Below are 24,917 nucleotides of genomic sequence, written 5' to 3'. Positions count from 1 at the left end.
AAAGTTCCAAAAACAACGTTTTCCAAAGATAACAAAAATAACTCAAAGAGTGTTCAAAATCAACCCTCAACACAAAGATTTTCTTCTAATCAACAAACAAGATTTTCTCAAACACAAAAACATCACAATCGATTTTCTCAAAATACAAGCGTTGGAAATAATGATGGAAGTGGATATGCAATGGTATTTCGTCGTAAATCAAATGCGGATTTTGTCCTATAAAAACCGAATTTTTCAAATCCTTCAGGGAAACAAACGTTAAAAGTTTCGTACACAAAAGGGTTGTCTCGTGACAAAAACATCGATCATTGGCTTGAAGGAAAAGGACGAATGTATCAATCAAAGAAATACTCTCAACAACAAATTCAAGAAGCTTATGAGAAGTATGTGAATACTTTGTCAACTGAAAGCTCATCTTCAAAAGATTCGAATGTTTCGGTAAAAACTTGGCAACCGGTTTCGAAAGAAAAGCATGTTCATACACAATCTAAAAAGACGAAGGCATGTGTCAGTGACAATCCCAAACTAACAAAGACTTATGTTTCTGTTCCTTTACCTAGTGATGTGGACTTAATTGATAGTATCAAAACTAAAGTTTGTGATTGGGTTAAAAGTTCTGCATTTCATTCTGTTTTCAAAACTAATTTCGAAGGACCCAAACAGCCTTGGGTACCTAAATTCTTTCATTGATCGCAGGTGCTATGTGACGAGCAATATGATGAGAAATGGTATATTGATAATGGTTGCTCACGCCACATGACTGGACGAAAGGAAAATCTGAGAGATTTTCGAAGATTGGAAAATGCAGGTGTTGTGAAGTTCGGAAACAATCACAAGTGCTGGTGAAAGGATATGGCAAAGTCACGAATGGAAAGTTCACTGTTAATCGTGTTGCTTATGTAGAAGGTCTTCAACATAATTTGATAACTGTTTCACAACTTGTTGTGGGCACTGGCAATCAAGTGGTGTTTAACGAAGAAGACAGCATAATTTCGAATGTTGAAACTAACGAAGTTTTGCTCAAGTCCAAACGACATGGTGACATGTTTACTCTTGATATCAAACCGATCATCGACAAACCCTCAGTGTGCTTACTTTTGAAAGCTTCCTCTGACATCAGTTGGCTATGGCATCGGCGTTTATCACATTTAAACTTTCGAAATTTGAATAAATTGGTTGTTGATGATCTTGTTCGAGGTTTACCTGTCCTAAAGTTTGACAATGATACCTTATGTGCACCTTGCGAACAAGGGAAACATCATAGGAAAGGACATCCAATTGTAATAGATTCGAAAATTGTGGAACCGTTGGAACTTCTTCATATTGACCTTTGTGGACCATCAACTGTTGAAACTCTCAACAAGAAACGATACATTTTGGTTATTGTTGATGATTTTTCTCGATTCACTTGGGTGTATTTTCTCATGTTAAAATCTGAAGTCGCTCAAAAAATGATTGATTTTATCAAGAAAATTGAGATGAGTTTGAAAAAGAATGTTCGAAAAATCAAAAGTGATAATGGCTGTGAGTTCAAAAACAATATGTTGGATTTGTACTTAATTGAGAAAGGGATTTCGCATAACTTTTCGTCACCATATACACCACAACAAAATGGTGTAGTTGAAAGAAGAAATAGGTCACTTTGCGAAGCTGCCGGAACAATGTTAACATATGCGAATCTTCCTCAACATTTATGGGCCGAAGCAGTGTCAACAACATGTTTTACTCAGAATCGTTCTTTTATTCATCGACGTTTTAATATCACACTGTATTAAATTATCAATAACCGAAAACCAAATGTTAAATTCTTTCATGTGTTTGCTTGTAGGTGCTTTATCATGAATCTCAAGGATAATCTTTCGAAATTTCAAGCGAAGGCTGACGAAGGAGTATTTTTGGGATATTCGCACAACTCGGTGGTATACAGGGTGTTGAATAAGCGCACACGAAAAGTCGAAGAGACATTTAATCTTACTTTTGATGACTATTATGTCAAACAAATTGAAAAACATTTCGAACAAAAGTCGATTATTAATGAATCAACAAATGAATCTGAAATTGTGAATTCATCTGATTTTGATTATGATTTAATTTTTGGTGTTCCTGACAGGGCTGTGGATGCTGAAGTTCGTGCGAATGATAACAAAAAATATTAATCTTCGAAGCATATTGATGACTCCGATTCCACTCAAAGTATTGCTGATCGGATTTCAACAACGAATTCTCTAGAAGTTGGCGAAAGTATGCATAATAATCCAGTAGAGCGGGAGCACTTGGATTCAAATACTCTGGTTGAGGGGGAGCATTTTTTCGAGGGGGATAATGGGAGAATGGATGAAGTTGTTGAGGGGGAGCATCTAGTTGAGGGGGAGCATCAAAATGATAATCTTGTTGAGGAGGAGCATGAAGAAACTGATACAATAAATCTTAATCAAAATGATGAGTTTCATGATCTAAATGATAATGTTTCTGTTGCAGGATCTGAAAATGAAGAGATGTACGAAGATGCACCTTTGGAATTCGATCCGGCATATCTACCGTTAGAGAAATGGACAAGGACTCATCCGAAAGATCAAGTCATTGGGAATCCTCAAGATGGAGTATTAACAAGAGCTCAAATTCGTGCAAAGAATGAGATATTAAATACTCATCAAGAATTTTGCATGTTCAATGTTTTCATCTCGAAAATTGAACCAAAAACAGTTAAGGTTGCAATGGAACACTCAGATTGGGTTGTTGCAATGCAATCTGAACTGGCTGAATTCGATAGAAACAAGGTTTAGAGATTAATTCCTAAACCTGAAAATGTTTCGATTGTCGGGTTAAAATGGATTTTCAAAAACAAAATCGACAAGGATGGAAATATTGTATGAAATAAAGCACGACTAGTTGTAAAAGGATATTCGCAACAAGAAGGAATTGATTTTGAAGAAACCTTTTCCCCTGTCGCAAGACTCGAGGCTGTTCGAATATTTTTAGCTTATGCAGCTCATAAGGATTTCGATGTCTATCAAATGGATGTGAAATGTGCTTTTCTCAATAGTGAACTCGAAGAAACTGTTTACGTTGAACAACCTCCAGGTTTCATAAATGAAATGCATCCTGATCATGTGTACATTTTAGATAAAGCTATATATGGGTTACAACAAGCACCAAGAGCATGGTATGCAACTCTTACCAGTTTCTTAAAACAGTCGAAATTTAAACAAGGATCAGTTGACCCCACATTATTTCGAAAGAAAGTTGGGAATCATCTAATGCTTGTTTAAATTTATGTCGACGATATTATTTTTGGCTCTACTGACCCTGCTTTGTCTAGTGAATTCGAAAATTTGATGAAAAGCCAATTCGAAATGAGCATGATGAGTAAAATCAATAATTTTCTTGGCTTAAACATTTATCAAAGCAGAGAAGGCATTTTCATCAATCAGGAAAAAATATACAAGGAATTTGCTCGAAAAATTTGGAATGACAAATAGCACGAAGTTAAGAGTACCAATGGCGGTTGGCACAAGGCTATCACCTTCGTTAGAAACGCCTGCAGTTGATCTTACCTTATACAGGAGCATGATAGGTTCATTGCTTTATCTTACTACAAGTAGACCTGATATCATGTTTTCTGTATGTAATTGTGCTAGGTATCAAGCAAATCCACGAGAACCACATTTAACTGCTATGAAGAATATCTTTCATTATCTCAAGGGAACAATTTCATTAGGATTGTGGTATCCTTCGAAATCAGGATTCTTCATTCAGGCATTTTCAGATGCAGATCTTGGAGGGTGTACTTTGGATCGAAAAAGCACAAGTGGTGGTTGTCAATTTCTGGATGGAAAGTTGGTTAGTTGGCAGTCGAAGAAGCAGACGTGTGTTTCGATTTCTACTATTGAAGTTGAATATGTTGCAGCTGCTGCTTGTACATCACAAATTATTTGGATCCAGAGTCAGTTGCGAGATTATGCCATTAATATGAAAAAGATTCCATTGTACTGTGATTCACAAAGTGCTATACGCATTTGTCATAATCCAGTACAACATTCGAAAACAAAACATATTGCTCTTCGTTATCATTTTATCAAATATCATGTGGAAGATGGCAACATTGAACTCCATTTTGTAAAAACATATGATCAGCTTGTTGATATTTTTACAAAAGCTTTGGATGAAAAATCATTTGTTCGAATTTTGACAGGATTGGGAATGATCGAAGCAAGTTCAGTTCCAGGAATGATTTCGAATGTATAACAATGAAGTGTTATACAAATGTGTCGATTCAGAGGAAATAACACTTCATTTAGAGGCTGATAGTATTAACCATTCAGAGGTTACTGTTCATAGTCAACGCTTCGACACGCTTCGAATTTGACGCATTGCACATTTTGGTTTGGGGTAAAACTTTTCGTTAGTTTGTCAAATTTTCCTCTGTTTGTCAAAGTTTCGTTAGTTTAACAAATTTTCGATAGTTTTTCAAATATTCGTTAGATTTCTAAATTTTCGTTAGTTTACAAATTTTCGTATGTGTGTAAAAATGTTTTTCGTTAGTTAGTATCTTAGCTTTATTTTCGAAAAATCAAAAACTACAAAAAGATTTTAGTTTTGTTTTGTCGTTTTATTTTCGAAAATCACAAATTCCAAAAAGATTTTCTTTTGTTAATTGTCTTCTTTTTCGAAAAACTTACAAAAACACAAAAATATTTTCTTTCTTTTCGAAAAATCAAAAATATCAAAAAGATTTTTGTTATTTTGTTCTATCTTTTCTGTGTACATATTTCACGAAAGTTATACAAGGGTCATGCTTGTGTTTCTATGGGAAGGTGCAATTTCGACAACTTTGTACTAGTTAAAATGTCCCTAGAAGCATGCTGCAGCATGTCGACCCAAGTCTCCATAGACTCAATGTGTGTTTATGAAAGCATTAATGAAATCTTTCATATGAAAATTTCTTCCCAAGCCAGGCTTATATTCACATTAGTCAAATGAGCTACCTTACTCTTCAGAAATGAGTTAAGAGTTGTCTGTTTGGTCCAATCATAACAGAGGTACAATTGTTTTCGTGAACCAATCTTTTTCATCACCAAATTTCTTACACTTTCACACACGAAGACATATGTCTAAGAGATCTTTAATTCAACCCGTCAAGATTTAGACATGTCAAAACTCTGTGTTAATGATCTGACATCATGAGGTCGTGATGAAAGTGAAACCAAAAAATTCTAACTTTGTAAGGAATTGACGGGGAACTATGTTCCAGTTTTAACGAAACATTTGTTTCAGTACCGCTTTTCGAAACTCCAAATCATATTCATTTCTTATGTGTGGTCTTGATCAAACTATCGAAGCCCACGATGTTTGTTACCCAACAGGATCCAGTATAATTTTTTTTTTCATGAATATGATTTCCGTGTGAGTTTCATTTGCTTTCTAAGTAACTTTCAAAATAATTCAAAACATACTTGTCACTGACTACACTGGTCAAACAGGTAATTTCGGTTACAATTACTCACCTTATGTTTAGGTTGATATGTAACGAAATTGTAAACCTCCCATGAAACCTTATAAAAGATGCCCTTCGATACTTCTCTATAAGTATTCGATTGTAATTCACGGGAACATACACAAGCAGTTGATTATCTCTCTTGATAATTAACGAAGTAATCTTTGCCCGAGGTTAATTGCTTTTGTGTCGAAATTTTTTTCACATCACAGATCCAAATTTTCGTTAATTTGCTTCTTATCTTATCTTTGGCACACTGCACTCACGAAATCCTTGAGGTTCTGAGTAATACCAACTCAGGTTGATGATTTCGAACATCTGGCACATGACTTCGCTTTTCATCCCAAAAGTGAAAGAGACTTACCTCCATCCGAAGGTAGGTGACGGTTACAATTCAATTGGGATAAACGAACAGACTGTTTGACAAGACGTTTTGTATTCAGTCCGGATTTCAAGGCGATGTGACAGTTACTTTTTGACGCATGGCTACTTTATCGGCAGAGTGGTGTGAGATTCAAGGTGCCACGTCGGATCTCATTTAATGTCAATCCCGCTTCAAATTCAAACTTTAGGGTTACATATAAAAGGGGAATCAAAGGGTTTTATTAGTTTACGCTTTCAAACATAAAATTCCCAAATTCTCTCTGCAAATTTCCAGTTGTTCTTCAAAGCTTCAAAAAACCCTAATCATGGCCACTTCTGCTGATCTCAATGTTCACTCACAAAACACTGAAGATGTTACTTCACCACCGATCATGAAGATTCAAGGTACGAACTATCAAGTCGAAGAGGATGTTTCTCTTTATCCAGATGAATTGAAGATGTTGGTAGTCGTATTGAAAAGCTCTATTCTTTCGACTGCCATGTTCAATTCCTTTGTTGTTCCACTTTCATGGCTTTCACAAGCAAGATCCACTGCTACTTACAGCAAAGCAATGGATATTATTACTTTCCAACTGGTGAATGAAAAGAAGATACGATTGTCCAAGAAGATTTTTTGCCAGATTCTTGATATCCCTAATTCTCCATTATATACTGATCTTTCTTCTGCTCAAGTTATCCACATGTTTAATGAGATGGGTCATCAACCCCCACTCACCAAGATCAGTGATTTCAAGAAGTCTGGACTTCCGACTGTTTGGAATTTTTTATTCGGAATCTTTCTATGCTGCTTGACTGGTCGCAGTGTTGGATTAGATAAAGGTCGAATGGAGGTTTATATGTGACAACCCGAAAATTTTATTCTTGTAAAATTTCTCTTTGGTCAAACTCATTCCTTCCAAGATTCTAGAAATTTGATGAATTATAAGTATTGAAGCCTAGTTATATAGGTGTATTAAAGTTTGGAAGAGAAAAGCAAAAGGAATTAAGAAGCTTCGCATGGCCGCAAACAACTTTGGACCGTGAACCCTCGGTTTACGGCCGTAAACGAGGCTTCGACCGTAAACGAAGCTCTGACCGTAAACGAGGCTTCGGCCGTAAACAACTTGCCGACTTCAGACCGTAAACTCTTCGGCCGTAAACCCTCGCATATAAATATAAGATTTCCTTCATTATTCACCTTTTCTCACACTTTCACCTCAAGAAATCGGATTCTCTCTCAAGTATCATCGAGTTCTTCATCCTAGATCTTCAAAAATGTAAGTGATTCTTACATCCTTGTGTTGTTATCCTTCTTAATCATGTATCACCCTTTGATTTCATCCATAGAAATCATCTTTTGGGGTAGATCTTCAAGATCTTCATCTTTCACCAAGAACACACACTTGTTCTTAGTGGCCGAAAACTCCATAAAGCCTCTCAAAAGGTGAGTATTCCTTCCATACAATTGGTATCTGGTAGAAGCTCCTGATTTACATCCTTGAAACAAACCAATTTCCAAGATCAATGAGAGTTTACGGCCAGGAGCATCTCCCTTGGCCGTAAACCCTTGTTAAGGCTGCTAGTTTGGCCATAAACCCTTCTTAAGGCTAGGAATGGGTCTAGAACACTTCCTTGATGCTTGAAAAACCTTAAAAACACCCTTTGGCTCAAGACCTCATGAGTTTACGGTCGTAAACACATAGGGCCGTAAACCCTATGGCCGTAAACACATAGGGTCGTGAACACCTTGGCCGTGAACTCATCCCTTTGGCCGCAAACTCCCTTAGATGAATCACATATGATTCTAACACTTGATCCAAGTGTTTCTTAGTCCCTAAAGGTGTTTCCTTACGTGTAGTTGCTTCTAAACCCTATATTCATACCAATATATGTTTTTTAGGATTCGTTTGTGCCTCAGGACTTCATTCGTGGAACTTCTCATTCTTACGCGAAGCTGCAATTGAATCACCCACATAAGGTGAGTTCATACCCCCATATTTTCATAATTTTTACTGTTTTAAGGGGGGGGGGGAATACAAGTTGAACACAATGATAATTGTGTAAATGTTTCGTTATAAACATCATTTTAAAGGATTGCTTATGTTTCAGGAGTAATCTAAACATTTCAAAAACTCTTTATGAGTTATGTTATTTTATAGTTTACAAAACTCCGTTTTTAAAGTACAATCATAACTTAGTAGATAAATGAGACTTTTATTCAAGTCATTAATGGTTCAAGTAAACATACTAGTAAACTATGATAGGTATGGTACAATACACGATAACATAGAGAACATACTCAGGAAGGAAGATACAATACACGATAACATAGAGAACATACTCAGGAAGGAAGATACAATACACGATAACATAAGGAACATACTATAACTATAACAGGAGAATAAATCATGAAATTACACAGGAATACCATATTTGCATAAACCAAAGTATGAATACCACGTACCAGGGTTAGCAAACACGAGGTACAATGCCATACCAAGTTTCAATAACAAAGGTACAAATACAACGTACCAGGGTTAGCAAACTTGAAGAATGACACTTACATCATACCGCGTTTCAATAACAAAGGTATGAATACCACGTACCAGGGTTAGCAAACACGGAGTATGATACAAGAAACATATAAACATATGTAAAACCCAGGTTAACAAACACGAAGTAATAACATATCATTCCAGGTTTGCACAAACAAAGGTACAAATACAACGTACCAGGGTTAGCAAACACAAGGTACAACGTCATACCGGGTTTCAATAACAAAGGTACAAATACAACGTACCAGGGTTAGTAAACACGATGTATGATACAGGAAACACATTAAACATAAGTAAAATACGTAATATAAACATTCAGTTAGAAGGTGACTTATAATGCTAACTTTATGATTTCATGGTAGATACATCAAGGATATATATTAATTGAGTCCAACAGATAGTAGAATGTGTACTTTCGGCTTCATTCCCTGTTCCTTGTTTGGTTGTGGGTTTAGAGCAGATGCACCCAGTCTACTATCTATTCGATCTTGACTATATATATATATTTCGTATACACCAAGTAGTCATAAGCAGTACCAGGTATAGGTCAGGTCATAGTATATAAATTCATTACACCATTTTCTAATACAAAAACATACTTTCAGATAGAACAATTAGTAAACTAAACTAGAAACTTATCAGTGAAAGGGTTAATCCATTTTATTAAACCAGTACAACTTAAAGGACCTAAAGTGGTTAATTATATAATACCTTAGTTTACATATCAGGGTTGTATATATGTAATATCCAACAGATAGTTAGATGTGTGCTTTCCGCCTTACTTCTTGTTCCTTGTTTGGTTGTGGGCTTAGGGCAGATTCACACAATTAACTATCTATTCGATATTAGATCATATATAACTAGTGTAAACTAAGTGATTATACAAGGAACTATTGTGGTTATCATTTTTACTAAAAGAACTATTATAGTTAACTCCGTGAGTACCAAATGAATGCACCAGAGTTATATACAATGAAGATCTAACAAACAATGGGATGTTTGCTTTCCGCCTTACTTCCTATTCCTTGTTTGGTTGTGGGTTTAGGGCAGATTCACACAGTCGATTGTTTGTTTGATCTGTATTCTATATAACTTATATTCATTTAGTACTCATAGAAAGGATTGTAGAGTCATTTATACTTATCTTTCATCACATCAGAAGGTATAGGATCTTCTGAGGAACATGCGAACTTTTCTAAAAGAGCTTTCAACTTACTAATACATCACATAAATACTTATGAACTCACCAACTTAAATGCTGATCTACTCTTTCAAAATAACTTGTATTCTTAGGAGACCAGTAGACAGGTACGCGCACTGGGATTCAGAAGATGGAGCAATATAGCTTCATGTCTTTTTTTGTGTTATTTGCTATGTATTCTATATTATGTGAATCAGATACTTTGTAAACACTTTCTTTCTAATCAAAAGGTTGTTTATTACTTTTCTTACTATGATGCATGACTTGTGATACTAAACATGACGTCCTCCGCCCCCGAACGTTTCTGCCGTTCCGGTTTGGGGTGTAACATTATGCGATGGTAGCTGGATTGTACTATGATATTTCAGTGGATTACTCTACACAACTGTGGAAGGAATTTCAGAAGAGTGTTGAAAACACGAATGTTGTACAAGGAATTTCGTGTGCAAGGTATTGGAGTTTGATTCTTCGCTATTTCTATGCCAAAGAAGGAATTGAGGTGCCTGCTGGTGAGGAGACAGCTGAATTCATGAAGTATCAATTTCCGAAGGAGGTTACTGATGATGCTGAAATTTTTACGCACATTGCAAGGATTCCTGATGCAATGTTACAGTGTGTTGATCCAACAAACTTGGTCCTCATGGAGTATTTGGAAACAATAAATCCTGATGATGAATCTGGGAAGTTGTTGCCAAAAGAAACAGCTGGTCCTTCGAAGAAGTCATGAAAATCAAAGAAGGATACAATAGCTACTCCTAAGAAACCTGTTCAGGAGCCAAAGAAAACAAAATCACCAAAGAAACAGACGAAGCCAGAAGCACAAGTTTCGACTGTTTTGGTTGAGCCGGTAGAGCCTGTTACTGATGACCACGCAAAGGAAACCATTCCATCCAAATCGGTATCTTTCGAAGAATTAAGAAGAAGTCTCGTGGATCATGAAAGTTTTCAGATGGATCATTTAAGTCTTCTTCTACTATGGTTCGTATACCATATCTGAATCACCAAGGAATTCTTATTCGTGAGGTTCCAGCTCCTGTTTCTCCTTCATCAAAGAAACGAAGAGATGAAGATGTGGCTACACGTATTTCCAAGAAGAAGTTGAAGAAAAGAAAGTTGGTTCTTCAAGAGGAATCATCCGAAGGGGAGAAAGTTCCTGAAACACCTGAAGCTACTATTCTCCAATCAACATCTACTCCTGAGAAGACATCCCTACACACCACCCGAAGTTTCATTAACCGAGTCAGTTACTGAGGAGGTTCGAACTTCAGACATCCCTACACACGTATCTGATACGGTTGTAAATGTCAACATGGGTGAAGGAGAGTCCAATAAAGAAATTTGTGTTACAACTCAAGGTATTCCTGCACCTTCTGTAATGGATACTTTCGTTTCATTACCTCCTTTTATCGTTCCTATTTCAAACACTACCAATTCACCCACTTTTGACACCATTCTCACTCAACCAATCACTACTTTGTTCTCATCACAAACCACTGATCAACTTCAATCTACTGAGGACACTGATATTGAAGAAGGGGGATTTGGAGGAACATTTGAAGAGATGGAATTTGATGAAGAAGAAGAAACTTTCCCAGATAATATGTTAATGACGATGAAGCAGTTCAAGATTCTGAATAAAAAGATGAATTCGATTATTCAGTCTCAAGCTGACATGGGTGGAAGTCAATCTATCTCAAGTTTGGAACTTGATGTTATGCTCAAAGCATTCGAAGCCAGGATGGATAGTAAAGTTTCTGGAATGATTCAATATTCTGAGTCTAGAATCTTGGAGAAGGTGGACAAAAATGGTAAGTGTAATGAATTACGAATGAAGTCTCAATCTTCGAATTTTCTGGGTGATATTCAAGATTTACGAAGGATGGCTAAAGAACGACATGTCTTGTTTATTAAAGATGTGAAGCAAGTATGCGAAGATTTCAACTTCAAGCTTCAAAAACTTCGTGAAGATATGCTCAAAGAGATTGCTAGTGCTCAGCAAGACTATGCATCTCTCAATCAAAAGGTGGATATTATTTGTGATGCTGTCACAAAGTATGTTAAAATGTATGAAAGTTTGAGTCCTCAAGTAACTCAACTTTCTACGGATAACAGCCGAAGTTTTGTGGAGCTTAGTACTTTGTTAAAGGAGTTAAAAGACTTATCTGTCAAGCCTATTTCCTCTTCGATCATTACACCATAATTTCTATCTCAAAAGTTTTCTCAATTCGAAACTGTTCTGCATAAACAGTTGGCTCCATTGTCCAAGTTTTCAAGTCTTCTACCAACAGATGCCCCACCTGTTTTCACAGGGGTGCAAGGGGGAGAAAAGAAGGTTGGTAATGCGAAAGTTGATGAGGTTTCGCATGAAGCTGTTAAGACTGTTGGGAAAATTTTTCAAACAAAGATTCCATCATCAAAGCCAATAGTTTTAACTGTTGGGCCTGCTACTTCAACGGTTGTTGCCACAATGTCAATTTCCATGATGCCAATTCCAAGGCCAATTTCTAAAGGAATTATGATTGGTTCTTCTGCTGAAGGTGGTAGTAGTTCGAAGCCAAAGGATACCGTTGATAGTTCTTCTCACAAAGACAAAGGCAAAACAATTCTTGTGGAAAAATCAAAAGAAGAAAAGAAAGCAGAAGTCGAAGCTGAAATTGAGAAACAAAGGGTGATTCAGAGCATTTTAAGTCTTCGTGCAAATGATCCACCTGGAATGAACAAGGGTGATCCTGCTAAGCATTACAACTACGAAACAATCGAAGCAAAAGTTGCATATAATCATATGTATGCTTTTGAGAAGAAGCCGAAGCAAAGCTATGTTGTTGTTAATTCTGATATGAAACAACTGGATTTTCCGGTGAATGAAATGATGTTCATCATGGCTCAATACAAGATTGCTGAGAAATTTGATAATGAGGATGATTACACATATATGAAGCTCAGGTTTCATCTTGTTCTTGGGAAACTTCCAGAGGAAATATGGTCACTTGTGAAAATAAAGAAGGTGATCAGCATTAAGAAGGATGTTTTGTTCGAGAACAGGATGCAGAACTTTCGTTTTTATGTTGCAAGGGCGAATGGTCAGGAATGTGATTTCTCTGTAGCTGATTTTCCATTGATGAACTTGTATGATCTTATACAAGTTGCATTACTTTTGAAAGATAAAGATGCTTCGTATCTTCGAGAAACAGATCCAGAAGTTTTTCGTCTTGGTCTTGCCCACATCAAAATATTCATAGATAATTACTATGAGTGTTTGGCCCTAACTGATGTGGAGTTGGCAACTGCGAAGGGATTGGAAGTGAAAGTACCTATGGAACCAACGAAGACTCAACCTCAGTAAAAAAAGTATGCTGATGGGGAGATTTGCTTGAAGCCATTCGGTTTGGTCTTCGCAGGGAAGGATAAAAATGGGAAGGCCAAGAGATTCTTATTCCAGGCATGCGAAGTAGAGAGATATACGACGTCCCAGTATACGAACTTTATTGTTCGTATGAATAGCTGCAAGAAAAATAATGAAGGGGACAAGAAAGAGTTGAAGAGGATTATTTCCTGGTACTCAGAAATCCGAAGGGTGATGCTGTATGCTATACAGATTCTCTTGAACTGAAGAAGATCGACATTATTACAATGGGGGAGATTGTAAGGTTCGAAGACCTGTTGTAATATGTCGAAGACTTAATGTTATTTTACAAGTCATTTTTGTAACAAAGCTTAGATGTTTAGTCCTTGTAATTTTTTGTGTGCTTTCATGTTTCCTATAAATAGGGACATTACTTAGAGTTAGATAAGAATCTTTGTATGAACTTGTCTATTTTCTCTCTGTAATATTTGAAAGCATAATAGAGCTGAAACCAGATCATATTTACATCTCGTGTTCAAACTACATTTCTGTCACTCTGATTTGTTACATTCTCGATTCTTCACTTCATCAGGGATTTTGTAAAGAGCAACTAAAACCAACTTTTAAGCTTCAACTAAAACAAACTTTTTTTCTGATCGTAGGTGTATATTATGTCAAGAGCAATGAAACGAAACCAGAAATGGAAAGGAGTCTCGTTGCTATAACCAACACCAAGCTTCTTTTAACAGACTGCAAATGAAAAGTATAATATTAATAAAAAGAAAAAAGAAAGTAGATTGTTATTACTTATTACCATGACATGCGGTAAGTGAATAACATCAATGGGTAAGCAAGCTATTCTTGTCAACAGTATACAAAATCCCCGAAATAAAGTTAAAAACTTGTAAATCATGTTTGATAATGTTAAAAACTGCAACATGAGTGTAGGCTTGCCATGGTTTCATCTTTGAGGCTGTTCTTGATCGATACCTGGAATAAAGTTAAAAACTTGTAAATCAAAAAATATAAAAGTGCTTATAAATCATGAAGAATGTAAAAGATAAAGGAGGGGAATACTTACTTGTAAAGAAGCAATGGAGGAGTAACAATATCACGTGATTTCATTTTACTCCCCAGTATCAGATATTGATATGATGTGTGTGTAGAAAACGATAAATAAGATGAGGGGGCTTTATGAAACAATATATATAGATGATGATAAATTAGTTAATATTTTTAATTTTAAATGAGTTTTTGAAAGGGGTTAACCATTATAGAAAGTTTATGTTAATAACTTTTTGTTAAATAAAGTTAGAAGAAAGATGATGTGGCAAATATAAGAAGTCATAACATTAGGTTAACCATTGTGGATGCTCTTAATTAAGGATTTGTGCTAGGATTAATTCACCCTGTTTTTAGTAATGCAAAGAATCTGGATATGAAACAATTTAGTGAAATTGTTAGTTTTTTATTTCCTGGAATATTCCCAATTTAGCCCTCTAATAATGTAGTATATGAATGTAGCATGTCAAACTATTTTCCCTTTTAATAATTCATTTAAAAGGTTGTCCTTGCGGATTAAGAACATAGTCCGTATCACTAGTTTTCATGCTCTGCATTTACTGAATCTTGTTAGATAGAAAATTTATCGAAGATTCTCTTGCAGACTCTGTAGTTGTTGCTTTAACATTGCAACCTCCTTTTGCCAGAATTGTAAAATAATAAGTAGAGATTTTTAGGGTCATCTGTGTAATCATCATAAATACTTTAAAATGTATGCAACAAAATAACTATGAATTCGTATGATAAAAGAACTTCAGGTGTGATTTTTATTAAAAACATTAGAGTTTTGAGTATTATGAAGAAGCAATGTAACATGAGTAACTTTACTTGCAATTTATTTGCCTTCAATTATGATCGCTAGTTGGTGGTTTATGATAACTTTCTGATACTGTTTGCTTGTGCTAAATGAATAAGTTCTAGGCAATGAGACTAAATGAAGTCTATAATTCAAACATGCCTAAGAGCTTTAGTCTGTGTATGCCTTAATTCATCATTTTCAAGCTCTACAAAATCAAATACAACCAAATGCTTTTTAGTACCACTTTTAGCAAGAACATGACTTTCTTTTTTCCAAATTTGCCCTTATTTCTTCCATTTTCTCAAATCTTTACAATCCAAATAACATTTTATCATCTATGTCTTACCAGGTCTCTGAGAAAGCTTCACTTCACTACCAGGTTTATTTGTATTGTTGTCTTTGCTGCAATGAAACCGAAAAAAAGATAACTTTCTTATTAAATGACCTAAATACCCTCAAAATCATCATAACAACAAGTAACAGACCTTGTAGGAGCTAATGGAGAGGTCCGGCCAGATGGCCTAGCATGATAAGCAATTGACGGAAGTCATAAACCTTTTATCCCCTAGAACATAGGATTGTATATTCTTAAATTCAAACGTAGGATATGAAGAAATATCTTACTTGATGGTTCCTTTAGTGAAAGAGATTACAATCAGCTTTGGAAGAGGAAAGCCAATAGTTGAGGAAGACGTTGAAGAAGGTGCGACGTTGGCGGAGGGTCGGCGATGGCGTACTTGTGGTACTGGACAGAGGTGGTTTTGTCTCAAGGAACGTCAACTGGAAGACGAAAAGTAATTGTATGGGAGGACACGGGAAACAAGTTAGGGTAAAGAAGAAATATGGCGATGGCGTGCCTGTTGTATCCTTGATCGACATCGACCACCAGGAAAGATCAGATAGCGGTGGTCGGAGTGCGAGGGGAAGAATTAGTGTCACACCCCCAAACCGGAACGGTCGAAACGTTCGGGGGCGGATGACGTCATGTACAATATCATCACAAATGAATAATAGTAATCAAAGCAACAACAACCATTGTATTGATAATTGAATGTTTACATTGTATTCGAATCACAAATGATTGATTTCAAAAGTAAATAGAAAAAACTAAGACTTGAAGCTATTATACTCCGTCTTCTCGAAACCTGTGCGTGTACCTGTCTACTGCTTCCCTGAGAATACAAGTGGTTTTGAAAGTGTGTCAACATTCAAGTTGGTGAGTTCATAAGCATTTTTGTATTTTAAAATATGTTCTTTGTTCCTTGAAAACGTTAGCGTGTTTCTTCAGAAAATCCAATATTTTCTTAGTATGTGAAATGTAAGTAAGGTGACCCATACTAGTTCCTTCAACAATCACTTAGTAAATATGAGTTATATATAATCCAGATCGATCAGACAGTCGAATGTATGGTTCTGCCCTAAGCCCAAAACCAAACAAGGAACAAGAAGTAAGGCGGAAGTCACACATTCCACTGCCTACCGGGTCTTCATTGTGTATAACCCTAACATATTCACTAGGTAATCACAGAGTTAACAGTAATGGTCTTTTTTGAAATGTAATTTACTTTGTACTAGAAAAGTAGTATAATGTAGTTGTAATTGTATGCAACCCTTATGTATGTATACACCTGGATAACTATTCCTCCAGAGTTGCAAGTTTCCGTGTTAGAAAGTAGAGTATTGTACTTATGTGTGGGTGTGTCCCATATCTGGTTCTCCTATAATCACTTAGTGTATACAACTTATACATAATCAAGATCAAACGAAGAGTCGAATGTGTGGTTCTACTCTAAGTCCACAACTAAACAAGGAACAGTAAGTAAGGCGGAGATCACACATTTCACTTCTTATCGGACATCATTTATGTACATCCCTGACGTATAACCCAAGGAAATCATAGACATAGCAATAGGGGTCCCTTATGTCCCTCTAGTTTGTCAAGTCTTGTATTACAGTCTTACTTATTAAATAAAACTACGTGAAGTTGTTTATGTATTCATACACTAATCTTATTGCTAATACCAAATTGTGAGTTATTATAACAATGCTAATATGATGTATTGCCTGATACGACGTTCTTTAGGCGTCGAAAATCATTCATGATATTTGTCACCCCAGACCTACCGGTCTAACGATAGCTAACAGTTTAGGTGCGGGATTGTCAGTCCAGTATAGATCTATACACAAATTCACGTTGTCCCTCCAGGAGACTCTGGTTTATAATGTTAGGACTTTCGTTGGCACTTAGATAACTACTTGAAGCGTGTCTCACAAAGCTATATTGACGGTTACGTGTAGAATACTGAAAAGCATTTTTATAATGATAAATCATATGTATTATCCTTTTCATAGTTAGATTCTAGTGTGTTTCTTCCATAACTATACCTATTATAGTTATTATGTTGGTTCCTATATTTTTATCCAAAGTAGTAAAATAGTATGTAAGTTTGTAGTATGAAAGACCCATGAACTATACATATTACAGTTTATCATATATGTTTGTATTGATGAAAAACCCCTATATCTGTGATTATTACCTTTTCATGGAAGTAAAATAGCATGAAACAATTATCTTTATTTTATTACACACTTTGCTCAACATGTTACAAAGTGTTAATGAATTTGTAAACCATTTTTCTAGTTTTACTTTTCCGTTCCTGTTTTTAGAAAATGATTCTACTTTGTTAAAAAAATTTATTATGATTTTTAGTGTTCTCAAACTAGTGTGAAAGTGTTCATCTTCACAGACTGGTCAGAAATCATTTCTGAAATGATAGGCAATTTTCTAAAAATCGCCATAAATTGTAGAAAATTTGTATGAACGCGTTCAAGTAGTCCTTATAAAGGTATAAACCTGAACTATTTTCATATTGCATAGTTTTAAAAAAAAAAATTAAGATAGTCAAAATGGTTCGTGAACAGGACTCAACTTTTCTGTAGAAAGCTGTCTTTTAAGTTTAAGTTATGTTTATTGTTGTAACTTGTATTCCCCCCCCCCCCTCCCTCTTAAAACTTGAAGAAAACATGAAAATGTATGGGTATGAACTCACCTTTTGTGATTTCTTGTGGAGGAAGGTTTAAGATGGGGTGTTTCAAGTCAAGAACACTTGAAAGATGCTTGAAGATTTGAAGATCCTAAGAACAAATATGTAGATATTTGTGTAAATGATCTATGATTTGTATGAAGATTGTGTAGAAGTTTAGAGAAGATACTTACCAATCCTGAGGAGGAAAGCTCAAGAACTTCTTGGAGAAGTCGTGTTCTAGAGAGAGAGAAAAAAAAGTTTGCTTTTGGTGAGGAGTGAAATCTTGAAGGAGAAGTGAAACAAATCTCTTGGATTTGTTTATAAAGGTTGATTGGATGGGAAGAGTGTTGAAGAAGCTTAATGAATTGACTAGCTAGATGTGAATAATGACATAAAGTTGTCATAGAGGTGACTTGTGTCATAACTTTATGGGAAAATTCAAAGAGTACCTTTATGTCCTTTTGATCTTATCCTAAACAATAGCAAGATTTATATCTAATAAATCTCCAAGACGTGGATAAAATATTAGTCTGGAGGGTTTAAAATGTCAAAATTGTGAATTTGGTGAAAATCCCACGTCAAAAACGGGCTTAAAATGCGAAAGTGGTCAAAAACGGGGAAAGAAGTGTGAATCATGCGAAGTTGAGAGGCTCGATGCGAGAGGGTTCGTAGGCAGGAGTATCAGGTGCGAAGGTACTGTTCAGTGTGAGAGGCTAGCCTGCGAAGGTTGGATAGGATGCTAAAGTCCTCGGTTCGCATGCAAAAGTCAGAAGGTGCGAACCTTGTCGAGTAGGAAACAAACCTCACTGAGTTGATGCGAACCTGGTCGACCAGAAGCGAAAAGACTCGAGTACATGCGAACCTGCCCGGTTTAGGGCGAAATTGCCCGGTTTTGCTTATGAGAAGGTCAGCTGCGACACTTCCCGGCTAGACTAAGAACCATCACTCAAAAATGAACTTGGCTTAAGAGGATGCGAAGGCATGCGAGGGTTCACAGGTAAACAGTAACCTTCGAACCTTCAGGCCTCTTTTTGGCGTCTTTCTTCCGTTTTGAGCTATTTTCGACCAAGGGAAGGTTCGAGATGGTATGGATGTTCACATAAACATTGGAAAATGTGATTTCTATTACCAAGAGGTTTGAGAGAGATTAGGAGAGATTTTGGGAGAGATTGAGTTAAAGAGAGAGAGAGACTTTGCTCGTGGCCTTTGTTAGTGTTTTGCCCCGTAGTGCTAGGATTGTAAACTCCACTACAACTTGTTATAAGTGCTATACACCCCCGAAGGGTACATAATAGGGCTTTATCGAGTCGTTACATCACTCACGTTGTCTAGGGTTTAGAGTTTCTGAACATTTGAAACTTCCGAGTGATTCTTTGTTTTAAGATAGAGATTTGTACACTAGTAAACATAGAGTAAGTCCTATCATAAAAGTACTAGTTGAGTTGACCGGTTTGACTCGTTGACTTAGCTTGCCTTTGACTTGACTAGAAAATGACGGTTGTCACATCATCCCCCCGTTAGAAGGAATTTTGTCCCGAAATTAGCATTTTGAATGGGACTTCAAGGGTTGGGGAAAAGATGGGGGTATTTTTGTTTCATCTGATCTTCTCGACCTCAAGTGAATTCAGATCCTCGCTTGGCATTCCAGTGGATCTTCACTATTGCGTCTACTGTTTTGATCGGTAGAGAGTGTGTGGGTTTGGGTGTAATTGTATACGTTTGTCTGACTGGTAGGATGTCCACACGCAGTCCTGGGCAGTTTCGTCTTGAAGTTCATGGTAGGATTCATACCCAGTTCCTCTATCATCACCTTGTGTATACAAGACATATATAATTAAGATCGACAAGACCGTCGGTTGGGTGATTCTGCCTCAAGTCCACAACCAAACAAGGAACAGGAGGTAAGGCGGAATCACATATCCTAAGTCTGTAGAATCTTAATTATATACCACCCTCATGTATGTCCCTAGTAGTGATAGGTTAACCGTATGGGTCCTTTGTCTCTAGTTTTGATACTTCGAGAGGGTTTCAGAAGATTTGCTGAGTGGTATTCCCGAAAGATCTGCTGAGAATACTTTGAGAGGGTTTCAGAAGATTCGGAGGCTTACCTCAGGTTTTTTCGTTATAGATTGGAAGAGCTTCGTTAGTAGATCGGTTAAGGCGAATGGTATTTTAGCAGCACATGAAATTGGTATGGTAAGGACTAAGTCAATCCATGTCAAATGAAGACTTCAGATCTTCTTATTGTAACAGGTGTTAAGTTGATTTGGAAGAAGTGTTTGTTAGAATGATAGTGCTTTCTATGTGTACTTTCTAGTGCTTTCGGTTTTATCCTTGTTATTACTACTGCGAACATTTTGTACCGTATTAAGCGAGTACTAGCAGTATGAGTGTTCCGATAACTGGTAATGATATTTCATATTATGATCACTACTAGGTTCCTCCATAATCTCTTGGTGTCTACAAGACATATATAATTAAGGCTAAGGAGATAGCCGTCTGATTAACTCTGCCCTAACTCCACAACCAGACAAGGAGCAGGAGTTAAGGTGGAATCACGCACTCTAAGTCTGTAGAATCTTAATTACATATGACCTTAATGTTTACACTAAGCCATCATAGCATAGATGTAAGGAACCTTAGTTTTATATTAATGTAGTGCTTTGTACGGACGAGGAAGTAATTTATGATTAAGATTTAGTTGGTAATAGTTTTCGTAAAAATTTTAAGTTTTAACATATTTTTATTTGGAAAACGTACCGCTGCCCGTAGGTGGTTCTGGAAGAGTCTCTCCTGCAGTGATCATCAGCACTCTTCCATCTTCGCCAGAGTTCCTTGTTATTGGACAGCCCCTCTTGAAGTGTCCAGTTTCGCCACACCCGTAACAGGCTTGGCTTACTCCAATGTCGGGGACCTGGGAGATTGGTTGTGCTGGTGACCTACAGAAACGGAGAGTGTGCCCCTTCTTGTTGCAGTTTTTAGTGTGCATTACACGGAAAACTCCCGTGTGATGGAAGTTGCACTTGATACACTTTGGAAGGTTTCCAGCATATCGATTAGGGGGTGTTGGAGTGGCAGGAACAACAGCAGGAACGGTAGCAGCGTGGACTGCCACAGTTTGCTACTTCTTTGAGGACTCTTGTGATGACTGGCCCTTTCTTTTGTTCCAAAATTTCTTTTTGTTACCACCTTCTTTGAGTTGCTCAGGGACGGCTTTCATGAAGCCTTGGCGAACACCATGGTCCATGAGTGTTTTTGCTAGGCGTTTGGCACTATCAAAAGTAAGTGGTTTTGCAACTATAACGTTCCCTTGGATCGGGGAGTTAGTCCCCAGATGTACCGTTCCACTTTCTTACTCTACGGGGTGACCATCCCGGGACACAGAATAGCCAGGTCACTGAATCTGGTTGTGTAAGCAGCAATGTTGGAGTCTTTCATCGTCAGACTCCAGAGCTCTTGCTCTAGCTTTTGTACTTCGCCCCTCAGGCAGTACTCTTCCATCATCATGGCTTTTAAGTTCTCCCAGCCCATTGAGTTAGCCACTGCAAGGGTCAGTGACTTGACATGGCCATTCCACCATGTAAGGGCTCTGTCAGTGAAGGTGCCGGCAGCAAACTTCACTTTGCTTCCTTCTAGGCACGCGCATATTTCAAAAATCGACTCCGTTTTCTCGAACCATTTCATTAGAGCAATGACACCTTCGGTGCCATCAAAGGCTTTGGGTTTGGCATTCGTGAAGTCTTTACAGGAACACTCCCTTGGGTGTCTGTGGCTTTCTCCGTGGTTCGAATTGTTGGCACCACTACCCGCTCCACTAGCACTACTTGCGTTGATTTGCGTCATGCTGGCTGCCATGGCGGCTGTTACTGCTGCTTGGAAAACAGTAGGGTCGTACTGTGGTGGTGGCGGTGGTGCATTTGCTGATGTGTTGTTGTTGACACGCCTGATTGGTCTACATGGAGGCATCTTTCTGTGATAAGATTTAAAAGATGAAATGGTGGTAAGTCTCCAGTAGTGGTTATAAGTCGAATGTTATAAGAACTCGGTTATCTTAGTTTTGTGTGTATCATGTTCCGACTTTTATTGTGTTTTGAAATCAATGCATAACATAGGTGTATGAACAATAGACTTATGAATTTTTAATAGTAACCACCCTCAAATGAAATTACGTGACTTGATTCACTACTACTAATTGCGATGAAAGAAGCAATAAGCCTAACACATAGTGTGAGTAGTGTAATCACTAACTCACAAGGTTATATTAGTTTTTTTTATTAACGTGATGCATAAAGGGCTCTGCCACCTCGCACGACTCACGAATGATCTCTTCTACTCTTTGTTCCGTTGTGATTTCCTTAGCTTCAGCCGCAAAGGTTTGTTGTCTCATGGTGGCTATCCTTCTGTCTGATCCCTTCTCGGAATCCTCTTCGTGAAACCCCCTTCTGGTTTTTCCTCAATTCCTCTGTTGGATGTTGTATTGGGGTTGTGCTGTCTAGATATGTCGTTTGTATGAGCATTAGGGGTGTATAAAGAATCTATGAGATTAACAAAACATTTCTTGTATGTTTTTATGGGGGTGATCATTACCGTGTCATTCTATAATTACGTAGTGTATACAGATTATATATACCCAAGATCAAATAGACCTTCGAATAAGTGATCCTACTCTAAGACCACAACCAAACAAGGAACAGGAAGTAGAGCGAAAATCACAAATTCTAAGTCTATAAAATCTCAATTATATATAACCTTAACGTATACACTTAGTAATTATAGATCTACCAGTAAGGGTCTTTTAGTTTTCACATAAGTTATTTATAGTGCCTAAAATACTCGCATAGTATTTTAATCGTATGTTTGATTCTAGAACTTCTTCATATACGAAGTTGATAAGTTTTTAGACTTGTTGTTATGGTATAGTGTCATAAAATACTCCTATCATATTTTAAACTTTATGTTTGGTTCTAATGTTCCTTTGCATGTAGAGTTGGTAAGTTTTACACTTGTTGCAACACCACTATCACTCCCAAACACATGTTGGTCGTATCTCAAATAAATATAGTTGATCAGGCTATATTTATTCCAGATATGATTACATAACTGTCTAGGTTTGACTGCACTGTCCAACATCTAAATACTTTTGTATTGTTCTTCTTGTGATATTGTTCTAGTATGTATGTATGTATGTATGTATGTATGTATGTATGTATGTATGTATGTATGTATGCATGTATGTATGTATGCATGTATGTATGTATGTATGTATGTATGTATGCATGTATGTATGTATGTATGTATGTATGTATGTATGTATGTATGTATGTATGTATGTATGCATGTATGTACGTATGTACGTATGTATGTATGTATGTATGTATGTATGTATGTATGTATGTCTGTATGTCTGTATGTCTGTATGTCTGTATGTATGTATGTATGTATGTATGTATGTATGTATGTCTGTATGTCTGTATGTCTCTATGTCTCTATGTTTGTATGTTTGTATGTATGTATGTATGTATGTATGTATGTATGTATGTATGTATGTATATGTATGTATGTATGTATGTATGTATACTTTTATAAAAATATTAATATATTTTAAAAATATAACTCTTGGTCAGAGTGTTTTTATCTGATCATGTTTATAGTTGTATATCTTTTATGGGTTGATATACTTAGTTCACTATAAACAATGCTCTGATACCAATCTGTCACACCCCCAAACCGGAATGGCAGAAACGTTCGGGGGCGGATGACGTCATGTACAATATCATCACAAATGAATAATAGTAATCAAAGCAACAACAACCATTGTATTGATAATAGAATGTTTACATTGTATTCGAATCACAAACGATTGATTTCAAAAGTAAATAGCAAAAACTAAGACTTGAAGCTATTATACTCCATCTTCTCGAAACCTATGCGTGTACCTGTAACTGGTTCCCTGAGAATACAAGTGGTTTTGAAAGTGTATCAACATTTAAGTTGGTGCGTTCATAAGCATTTTTGTATTTGAAAATATGTTCTTGGTTCCTTGAAAACGTTAGCGTGTTTCTTCAGAAAATCCAATATTTTCTTAGTATGTGAAATGTAAGTAAGGTTACCCATACTAGTTCCTTCAACAATCACTTAGTGAATATGAGTTATATATAATCCAGATCGATCAGACAGTTGAATGTGTGGTTCTGCCCTAAGCCCACAACCAAACAAGGAACAGGAAGTAAGGCGAAAGTCACACATTCCACTGCTTATCGGGTCTTCATTATGTATAACCCTAACATATTCACTAGGTAATCACAGAATTAACAGTAATGGTCCTTTTTGAATTGTAATTTGCTTTGTACTAGAAAAGTAGTATAATGTAGTTGTAATTGTATGCAACCCTTATGTATGTATACACCTGGATAACTATTCCTCCAGACTTGCAAGTTTCCATGTTAGAAAGTAGAGTACTATATTTATGTGTGTGTTTGTCCCATATCTGCTCCACCTATAATCACTTAGTGTATACAAGTTATACATAATCAAGATCGAACGAACAGTCGAATATGTGGTTCTGCCCTATGTCCACAACCGAACAAGGAACAGGAAGTAAGGCGGATATCACACATTTCACTGCTTATCGGACATCAGTTATGTATAACCTAAGGAAATCATAGACATAGCAATAGGGGTCCCTTATGTCCTGCTAGTTTGTAAAGTCTTGTATTACAGTCTTATTTATTAAATAAAACTACGTGAAGTTGTTTATGTGAAAGACCCCTTTCATACTTAACATTTATCAAAAAGTCAAAAACATGCTACGTGCATATTAATATTTTATTACAAAAGACTGGATACAAACCGACTAACGAGGTTTTTACAAAGTTTTATATATTACATAACTACCTAGGAATTTCATACACTAAGTACAAAAAGTAATAGTATTAACTATTCTAAATCTTCCAACAATACACGACTATACTGAATGCTTAACACCTGCAATAGTTAAACACTGAGAGGGATAAGCGGGTGAGGCTTAGTGAGTTCAATAACAGTTACAATATAACGTTATGCCATATATATCAA

This window comes from Lactuca virosa, chromosome 2 (genome assembly GCF_052849685.1).
Source record: "Lactuca virosa cultivar CGN04683 chromosome 2, Lactuca_virosa_CGN04683_v6, whole genome shotgun sequence".
NCBI classification, from domain to species: domain Eukaryota; kingdom Viridiplantae; phylum Streptophyta; class Magnoliopsida; order Asterales; family Asteraceae; genus Lactuca; species Lactuca virosa.
This window is presented reverse-complemented; position numbering follows the sequence as displayed.